This window comes from Mustela putorius, unplaced genomic scaffold, assembly GCF_011764305.1.
Source record: "Mustela putorius furo isolate JIRA1106 unplaced genomic scaffold, ASM1176430v1.1 tig00003859_pilon_pilon_pilon, whole genome shotgun sequence".
Classification (NCBI taxonomy): Eukaryota; Metazoa; Chordata; class Mammalia; order Carnivora; family Mustelidae; genus Mustela; species Mustela putorius.
Window position 1 is genome coordinate 3598171 of NW_025422011.1, and position 10607 is coordinate 3608777.

Consider the following 10607-nt stretch of genomic DNA (forward strand, 5'->3'; position numbering starts at 1 on the left):
ATACAGACCACATAAACTATAAAAAGAAGAGACCATTTAAAATAATGTGACCTACTTTCTATGGTGGTTAGATGCCATTGTGTCTATGTTGAGATCAAGGCAGGTTCATTCGAGGTCACTTTGAGGGTCCCCTGACATCTTTAAGCAAACCCTGAAATCTAGCTCTTACAAATGAGGTAGAGTTGGAAAAAGAAGAAATGTGCTCAATGTAGCAGCCAAAATTATCCTAATCTAACTTCAGCGGACTGGTAGACTCAGCGTCTCTGCTTCTCCCCCTGCCGAAAGAGGGCGCCCTTCTGCAGTGTCCCTGTTTTTCCTACTGCAATGAAGCTGGCTGGTTAGATTGCAGGCGGGGGTGTGGCTAGGAAGCTCAGCAGAAACAGAAGTTAGTCCTAGGTAGCCATTGTCTCCATTCCCCCCACCACCCCACCCCACACACACAGCAGTCCCCTCCTTTGGTACATGCCTCGACTGGAGCTGGTGTCCTTGGCTTTCTGAGCTGTCCCTCCATTCTTTGTTAAGTGCTATGGTGCCCAATTACTGTCTGAGCATTGAAGTTCAGTACCTAGGGAGTTAATAGACTGATGTGGAACCAGTCCAAGATAAAAACCACCTTCTGCACTGCCAGGCCATTCCTGGGCATCCCAAGCATGAAGAGGACTTGCATCCCCTAATGTCTCCCCAGAGGGCTCTGGGTGTAGACTGCTGTCACCAAGCCCTTGAAAAGAACGGAGTCTCCTTTCTTTCAGGGTCACTGAAGCCCAGAAATGTCCTGCTTGTGTCTCTTGTCTCCTCTCCAAGCACCAAGAAAAATGCCAGTAGGTAAAGTACTAGGTTTGGAGAAGGAAAAAAAAAAACTGCAGCTCCCCAGAAATCAACTAAAGGGAATGTATCGGGAAGTCCAGGAAAGAGATTCCTCTTTGCCTAAAGGTGTCTCCATTAGGGAGCTGACCTATTTGGGCCAAAATAAGGGATGGGATAGTGAAGAAAGAAACCAATAGTTTTTGACACCAACTCTGTGGCAGACATCGTGCTGGGCACTTTACATCAACGATCTTGAATAGTACTTAAGGCAACTGTATGGGTGTCATTATAATGTTAACTTACCCAACTGGATTGTTGAGCACAGAAATCACTCCAGAAATATTAGTTATTATTTATCCCATTTTAAACCTAAGGAAATGGAGACCAGATAGCTTAAGTGACTTGCCCAAAAGTCTTAAAGCTTGAAGTTGGTTAAACTTGGTATCCAATCAAATTCCTATCCGTGAGGCTCCAACACTCATGCCTATACCACTCCATCGTGTTGCCTCTATTCCAATATCTGGTTTTCTATATTCCAGTTCTGGGTACCATCATGTAGAATTGCACATATCTGGGACTTGCTCAGAGGTGGCCTGAATAATGAATCTACTTTATTCCTTCAAGAGGCCCGTATGCCAGGAGAATTGCCCCCGCCAAAAGACCATCTGCTTGAGAAGACACCCTCTCCAGTTATACCAAGGAAAGCACCAGCTGGTTCAGCCTCAAGAGTTTTGTCCAAACCCAGCCAGTGTGGAGATGCAGTGAACTTTATGTCCATTCAGGCTGCTACAACAGCCATGTTTATACCTCCATGTTAGTGCCTCCCTTTGGATGGCACTAGGGAGGAGTTAGAAACTCCCCAGTCCAGTCTTCCAAGAAAGCTGTCTTAAGGTGAGAACAGCAGCAGATCTGCATTTGGATTGGCTAATCATCCAAGCCCTCCTTCACCCTTTTAGAAACTGGCATCCCTGATCACATATTCCTGATTCTGAAAACTTTAGAAGCTAAGGCATTAGCACCATGGGGGAGATGCGCCACGGCATGCATAATACAAGGTATTCCACAGTCCCCTTCCCCTGTTAAATACATGTTTTCATCACTTACCCTGATCAAGAGGTACATTCAGTCTTGGGAAATATTTCTTAGAAGCCAGCATATTTGGAGGTCTGAGGGTGATATTTTTAAGGACCACTTGCACGCTGGAAGAAATTGACTAGAATTCCAGCACCCCCTTTTTTTGTTGCCATCAGCATTCAAAAGTCTCAACTAAATGCAGTGTTCAACTTCAGAACAGTTAAGACAGTCTCTCTTCTTCGCACACCTTCATTATCAGCGAGTGAGCTCTTTCAAATACCCTCCTCCCTCCCTATGCCACTCTACTAGACACCCCGGAGAACCAGATGATGGGTTTTCCCATGCCTTGTCAGATGAAAGGCACATTTGAATAGGGACTCAGAGGGTCACCCAGGAATGTCTACAGTAGGTTTCATGGTGAGGATCTAAGCAAAGACAAGGAAGCCAGAGCAAGCACATGGTAGGGGGCTGAAGCTAAAGGGGTAGGGTGGGGTAGGGCTTAGGAAGCCAGCATGCTTTAGTTTAGCAGAGACTAAATAGAAAAGGATCAGAGCTTGAAAAGCATGGACTGCCGGGGGAAAAAAGAACTACCTGAGGGGTGCTTCAAGATGCCTGTGAGTTTGGCTTTAATTTTGTGGTTGGTAGACACAGTCTGCCACAGCTGAATTCGGTGGGCAGGAAGAGCTCAATCATGAGTTCATGGGGGTGTGAATTCACTAAACTTTTTATCTTTTCATGATTAAAAATGCCTTGAAACTAGCTTCTTGGGTCACTATATCTGATAGGCAAATAAGAAAATATGGGCTCCATTGTCTTTAATTTGTAGTCCAATAACTATAGGCTGGAGCACACGGAAGAATGGACTCACATATCTCCTGGCTTGGCCAGTTTTTTGTACTTATGGGCAAGGCTATGACTAAAATAACAAATTGGGTCTGAATCTTGCCATAGGAGAGAGACTTGAAGCTCACCTGTGAAAAGCCAGCATCTTCCATTAGTTCTAGCTTACCACTAAAAGCAGAAATAAGATGTGGGGAGGAATATGAATTCCAGGTATAGTGGGTTTTCCAAGGACCACACTTTTTGTAGTGATTGTCTTTGAGAAGGAGAGCACCATAACCTCAACAAATTCTGATTTGGGTAATCCTGGGGTCTGTTTTATGAATGAGATTAACATTGTGAGGTTGGCCTAACGTCTGTGGCTTGGCTGGGGATCCCTGAAGGGCATTTGGGTCAGAAGGAACCCAGAGCAGACAAATCTTACTGCCTAACAGGGTGGAGCCCTGGGCTTTGGAGATCACTACAAATCACCCTAGACAGTGCTGGCAAATGTCACTTACCTCACCGTCCAGGAACCTGTGGTTCAGAACCCATGAAGAAAAGCCTTGGGTCTCAAACGAAAATGTCTAGAGTGAAGCCATCACAATGTGGTAGAATGAAATGCAAATTTAATTGGAGAAAAAAAAATGTCTAGATGATTCCATCCTGTATTCAGGGACAATGCAATCCTGAAAATCTTTCTCTTTCTCTTTTTTCCTACCTCCACATTCTCAATCAATCCAAATAGTCATGAGTAAGCTCTTTCACTGTATCTGACTGGGATTAAGGGATTTCTGGTCTTTCCATCTAGTTTTAATTACATCACAATCAGATACCTTGAGTACCTTCACTGAGTGAGAATGCGCTCATAGAGAGTCTTGCCACTTCATTTTGGGAGAGGCATGGTGTGCTGTGATTTTCCTGACATACTGGGCTTTGGGGCATGAAGCAGGGGGTAGGAGAGAGGGCAACTACTGTTAGCCATCTGGACATAACTCAGAAGGGAACTTGCCAGAGAACAAAGCCACTGTCTATGAGATGGGCACCTTGGAGAAAGAGCTGAGTGGGTTGTGAATGGTGAAAGAATGGTGATCAGGAAGGGGTAATTATGGCAAGGGTTAACAGGAAGATGACTGTAAGCAGCAACATTGCAGAAAGCACGAGGCAAAGGATGAGGTGTGTCCTGGGTGTTTGAGGACTGCTTTGAAAACTCATCTGGTCTCCTCTTGATCGTTGGCGCTCCTACAACAAGCAAGAATGAAAGGGATAGGGTGTCAGCAACCTATATTCCATCACTCACAGTTCCCTGTGAGCAAGCAGTTCCATGCTCTCCCCGCCCCTCCTTCACTGATATCATTTTGGCTTCCCTGGGAGTGGCAGGGACATGGGGGACAGATGCTCGAGGCTACGGTTAGATAAAGGGTTGCTCAGCCTTACCAGCAGATGGACAAATATGAGTTCGCTTCAAATTGGCAGGCCAGGACCAACTTATTCGTCAAGTAGTCATATTTCTGGCAAAGTAGAGTTTGTGGTATTAACAGGTCAAACCAGAGGGACCTGCTCAGGGCCGGGGAGTTACATCACAGACATATTTTTAACCCAACCACTCCATTTAAGACAGTGACAGTCTCATTGCTCAGAAGGTGCTGCAGAAAGCCTACTCTTGGCTCTGTTGTGTTATTATCACCAGAGACCATTCTGATCCATTATGACATCACTCAGTCTATAAGGAGAAGCGGAGGCTGGCAGAAAATCTTGAGGCAGGGGTAGAGGAACTTAGTAAACCCAGTGTGGCTGATGTCCCATAATGGAGGTTTAGAAACACAGCAATGAAATTAGAGACCAGTACCCATCCAAAGAGAATGGGAATCCCATGATTCCCCAGAAAGTAATAATGTAGAAATGCTTTGAGATTATTCCGTATTAAATGAAAAAGTTGACATCTTTGCCTGTACCGGAGAATTGAAGTAATATTTAGGATTCTCACAGGGACCTAGATACCTTTGAAATGGGGGTTGGTGAGAGACTAGCCTTAAAAAAGGTAAGTGGCTGTGTAATTTCTAATTCCCAAATGACTCACTATCAAGGGAGCTCAGTTAGGAACCAGCCTGAAACAGGGAAAGGAGTGACTCAGGCCAAGATCTAGACGTAAGGATCAAGGAGGTGCTTTCACAGTATTTTCTGTAGTTAAAAAGCCCAATCTGGACCTCCGTTTCAACCAATGCCAACCAGAAAGTCAGAACTTAATCTGTACGTGGAGATCTGGTCTGGGCTCTGCCATTTGTTCCTAACGAGAATCTGGAACACGTCATTCAGTATCTTGAATTTCCAACTTATAAAATGAGTCCACTGCTACCTGCTCTACCCACCTCACAAGATTTGATTTTTAAAGATGTAGGTGTGAACATGTTCCACAAATTAAAGAAGGCCTCACCTCTGTAATGGAAATTCTTACTAGTCACTGTGGTAGTTACTCTGAGTTCTTCAGTATGGGCATCACAGTAGAAGCACACACTGGGCAAGCATTGTCACGTACTTCATTGTCTCACGGGCTGGACTTTTTAAAAAGCAAAGATGGAATGCTCTAGAATGTTTATGGAACAATCCCATAGCCAAGTGTAACCTATTTATATTAGGTGGTGAGAACAAGTTCTGCTTCTAATTTCACATTTGTCTCTTGGTTCTTGATTCTCTTGAGTTCTCACTCAGGAGAATCCTAAGAACAGTGAGTATGCTCAGCTCTAGTCGTGCCAGGAACCTACTTAATGTTCCAGGTTTGGGCTGTCTTATTTGTAAAACCTTGCCACATGGAGTTGTGGTATTCAAGGAGATCATACAAGTAAAATGCCTAGCACTGTGTTGGCACCCAATGAATGTTAGATGAAATTATCAAGGAGGCAAAAGAGGCCAACCTGTGGAGTTTCATCTTCCTTGGCTACCTTATTTTCTTCTTGGTTCAAGGCCCTGAGAAGCTCAGATGCCTCAAATTGATACCCACAGGGCAGGGCAGAATGACTGCTTAGGAATTTCTACCAAAGAGCCAGTAGAGGGAGCTCCCAGGTAAAACTGCTCTTCTCTAGCCTATATTTGCTTCGTTTCCCCATGAAACAAATCTCTGCCCAGAGGCCACAGCCTTTTTCTCTACCAGAGACCTTTTTACTGAGAGCAAGCTGGAGTGCTGAGCAAAAGACCTAGACCCAGTCCTGCTTTCAGAGAATCCAGGAGTTCTTGAACGTCAGAGACATGTTGTGTCCCATGGCCTGGTTCAACTTTTAAACTCCAGGTGTCACTTGGAATAGAAAGGACAGTTCCTGTTGGGGCTGATCCAAGGAGATCTGGGGTGAGACTTTGAGGCAAACACGTCTCTCGCCCTTAGAATCTTGAATGTGGTCTAGTTTTCCAGTCACCCTCTCTCCACAGTTATCTAGATTCATAGTCCCTGAAGGACCTTTATTTTAAATTTGTTATAAGGCGTCATGAAGCCTGGCCGCCATTCACAGCAGAGTGAAGGAAATTGTCCTATCTGCTGTTAGGAGTCTTTAAACACAAGTATATGAGGAACTGAATGATGGACACGGCATGTCTTTCAGATAAAATACCTAAGATGGCTACCAAAATGTAGTGGGGTGGATTCTACTGAGGGTCTGAGCTGAGCTTTTCCAGTTCCTTCTCTGCTCAGATTCCTGAGGTCAACCAGGTAGCCCACTATCAGGGCACAGAGCTTTCTTCCTCACACTTATTTTCTAGCTCACAGTTAATCAATATAATAGTAGGAGCCCCAAGAGATAATAGGAGATATTTCTAGTCTTTCTTACAATTAACATTTGCTCACAGCCCGATTTTGATTAGCAGTGGCCTCATTTCTTTTAGGGTACCCAAGAGGCTTGGTGCCTTACCTACTTACAGGATGATACATAGCTTAGGAAGCACCCAGAATAAGGCAAAGACTTGACATATAGGAAGATGGAAAATATATGGGGCACCTCTCCCTCCTTCTGTTGCACAATACCAAGACTAACAATGACCAATATTTATTGATTATTCACTGATCTCAACTACTGTGCTAATAGGTATGTATCATCCTATTCAATCCTTACAGCAGCTGAGTGAAACAGTTCCTACTACCGTTACCATTTTAAAGTTGAAAAGCCGGGACTTAGAGGGGCTACATAACCTGCCATAAGTCAAACAGTGATTAAGTGTAACAGCTAGTCTGAGAAACAGAGCAGCCCCTCTTTGAGCCCTAGCCAGGTTTTCCAGAATAGACAATAGTGGAGTTCCCTTCAGTACTAGAAGTTTCCACGAGTAAGGAGAGCCAGAGCATACCTTAAGTTCTAACCAGGACCAATGGAAATATCTGATGCTCCTCCTCATCCCATTGTTTCATTTACACAGGGCGAGTGTGACCCTGGTCCAAACCATGGAGAGCAAAATGGACTCATTACATCTTTGGCAAATGCACTGGACTTTTATAATTTGAGGTGAATGAAATGACTGATATCTGGGGACTTAGTTCAAGGATAGAAACCTCTAGGGCTCATGCCTGTAAAGAAAAGACTCTTTGAGAACTGCCATTAAGAATAATCTGGGAGGGGCACCTGTGTGGCTCAGTGGGTTAAGCCTCTGCCTTCAGCTCAGGTCACGATCCCAGGGTCCTGGGATTGAGCCCTGCATCGGGCTCTCTGCTCAGCAGGGAGCCTGCTTCCCCTTCTCTCTCTGCCTGCCTCTCTGCCTACCTGTGATCTCTCTCTCTCTCTGTGTCAAATAAATAAATAAAATCTAAAAAAAAAAAAAAAAAGAATAATCTGGGGAAGAAGCTATGGACTCTATCAGCAACTCTCAAACCATGATGTCATCTGTCTGGATCTGTAACTTTGGCAGCTCTATTTACCCACCTCTGCTTAAGGGTCAATGTTGGCTCCTTTGACATAGGGGCTGGGACCTAGTAGGGAAAGTGCAGGCTGCAGAGCAAACATCACAGGAGGTACTCCTCATACCCATAGGTAACAAAGACTTCAATTACCCCATGAGCTTGGCTGCTACTACTCATCCTCCTCTTCAAGTCAACAGAAGGAAGCTAACCAGTGAGAACGCAGGCCTCTGATGACAAGGAGGAGAAAAACATGAAGGAGCTACTGCCTTGAAGAGCCTGAGAACCACTGGCCACAGGGAGAAGAGAGGACTCAGGCCCAGTCTTGTCTTATCCTTTTGGTTCCTCATCTCTAGGGCTGATACCAAGTGTTTTGACTCATGGAATAACTTGCTGCTGTGGACCACCAGTATTAGCGGATATATAGGTTATAGGTTCTGATTGGTTTAACATGATATGTAAAGTTGCAAATCAAAACACAACTTTGGTCTAGATTGTAACTCAGGAGAGTTACTAATGTTTTGATTAGATCTCAGACTCATGCACATGCAGGGCTCATTATGATTAGAGATTTATGATCAGGTTAACTTCCAGGCCCTGATATGGATGCACCAAGTCCTCAGCAGGAACTGGCCTTTATCATGCTGCAACCTGCCTCATGTCCATCCTGCTTTGAGCCCTTCAGGGCCAAACTAGTTACAGAGTATTTATGTTTTCCTTGAAATCTTCAAGTGCATAGAAATCTCCCAAGGGGGACCTGAAAAGGGGGGGGGGGATATTAGAGACAGAGACGCCTGATGAATGGAGGAAACACTAATAACAAAAGCATCCAACTGACCACTTTTTATATACTAGGCAATGTCCTAAGCACTTTGTATGTATTCATTTACTCATTGTAACCAAAGGAGGTGGGTACTATTATTATTCCCATCTTCAGATGAGGAAACAGAGAGGTTCCTGAACTTGTCTGAGGTCTCTGAACTACTTAAGTAAGCAGGATTTTCATCCAGGCTCCCCGGCTTGTGCTCTGAGCCCCATGTGAGAGTCTCTCCTCTTTATGGAAAGATCTCCAAAGTGCTGATAGAGGCTGGGCGTGTATAGGTCCCAGCTGAAAAAGAATCCATAGTCAGTCTTGTGTTGTGTTTGCCGTGATGGTCTCTGCAATGCCAGACATCGTGGGGACTAACGGGCCCAGAAAAACCTGTTGTCTAAGGTCTGAGCAACCACTGAGCCCTCCATCCCATGACCAGAAAAGAAGACTGATAACAGTTACAGAACATTCAACTCCTACATGCTCATTCTTCCAAACACCTTAAGAGCTCCTCTTAAGGACAGGAATTATTCAACTTGCTCTGAGCAACACTCATGATATTACATAAATTATAGGTGTGGTAGACTCTGACCTTTGTTTTAGAGATAAGGTAAAGAGAGGCCAAGTGAATCACCAAAGTTCACTAGGTTAGGACAGCAGACCCAGGGCTAGAACCCAGTGGACACCTGGTTCAGTCAGTTTATCTAATCATAGGGTCTCTGAAGACTGGGGGACAGATAAGAGAATATAGCGGTTGCTGATGAGGCAGGCTACTAGTACCGAAGCCCCTACCTTCTGGTGGGGAGGTGGGGAGTGGGAAGGAAGGTGTTCCTTTAATCTGTGTAGGGGAAATAAAACCTTGAGGGAAAGTTAACTTGCTCCAGGTCACAGGCCAAGGGAATAAGCTCATTGATTTCTGTTCCCAAATATTCAGCTTACCAGATTCCTTCCTTGAACACAGTATAGGTTGTAATGCTTTTAAAAATGTGAGAGTTTATAAATAGCAGGTTAATATAGAGTGGGAGAAATCCTCTTGCCTTGGTGGAGATGACTAACAAAGGTGTTTTCATGGAGGGATAGTGGCTATTTTACTCTTCCTTAAAAAAAAAAAATCACCTCCCCAAATGATTTGTTTTCCAAATCTGTGTAAATTCAATATAGGAAAGTAAGTAGAGTAAATAACCCTTGTAGTGAATTGAGATCCTAACTCCTGCCCCAGACTGAAGCTAGGTTGAGGCCACTCCTTGGAAAGCAGATCTTTCCAGGCTCAGCGGTTCTTTAATACCCAAGATGTACTGGTTCGGGTAAGTCCTATTCTGAGATCCATAAGACCTAACATAATCATCTCATGAGCTTTGGATAGGATGAACTGCCACAAAAGCCTGGCTTCCTCCCCAAATATTACCAAGTCCCTAGAACGAAAAATCTGGACTTTAATGGATGTAACTTCTTTTTCAAATGATAGATCCACACGAGTTAACATGCTCATATAAACTCACGGATCAAAGGATTCCTGACAGAATAGAACACAGGAAAGATAAGTTTGGAACAAAGAAAGGAAGCCTGTAGTGGATTATTGGTCAAGCAAAAGCTTCATAAGTTCCTAAGAACCTAGGGTTGGTAAGGGTCTTACCAAAGGAAGAATGGAATTTGCTAAAGGCCTTTTTCACCTTCTAGACTATGAGTGCCATGATGGCAAGTAGGATGCATGTCTTAATTACCTTTCCTCAGAGCTTAGTATATGACCTCCTATCTAGGGGACCCTCCATAAATTTTTGTTGAGTTCCCAATTTTTCACAAGGTCAGGAGGACAGGATAAGGGATTATTTTCTTCTGTCCTCCACTAGGAATGAAGTCATTGAAACTCAAGATCTGGATGAAGAGTAGATAGATAAGTCATACTTGCCTTCATGGAATCCCTGAGGGACTCTCACAGTGTCCAAGGAGGACTTAGAAATTTGCCCCAGTGGATAGGAGGGAACTAGAGTCTTGCCTCTAGGCTCCAGTGAGTCAAACACAGATGATCTTCTCACATCCATTCTCTTGAGATCCAGACCTGGACAGACTGAGTCCCTCTCCCCTTACCTGGATGCCTCCTCTTTCAGGACTCAGGGCTAGTGGGAGAAAAGAATTTATGGTCTCTGAGCTGAGATGAAAGGTCCAGGAAAGTTTCCCAGGTCTCTCCCTGGTTTAGCAGGGTCAGTGGAGAACAGTTCCTTTGGCTACCAA

At 44.3% G+C, this 10607-nt stretch overlaps 2 long non-coding RNA genes across 2 annotated transcripts; one reads left to right on the forward strand and one right to left on the reverse strand.

Moving 5' to 3' along the window:
- Positions 1-3309: 3309 nt before the first annotated feature.
- On the reverse strand, positions 3310-4375 carry LOC123387753. Its single transcript, XR_006602246.1, has 2 exons — positions 4135-4375; positions 3310-3939 (listed from the first exon to the last, which is right to left on the reverse strand). It is a non-coding gene; the product is annotated as an uncharacterized LOC123387753 (long non-coding RNA).
- Positions 4376-4451: 76 nt separating this feature from the next.
- Positions 4452-8128, forward strand: LOC101675853. Its single transcript, XR_200249.2, has 3 exons — positions 4452-4738; positions 7093-7178; positions 7701-8128. It is a non-coding gene; the product is annotated as an uncharacterized LOC101675853 (long non-coding RNA).
- The last annotated feature ends 2479 nt before the right edge of the window (positions 8129-10607 follow it).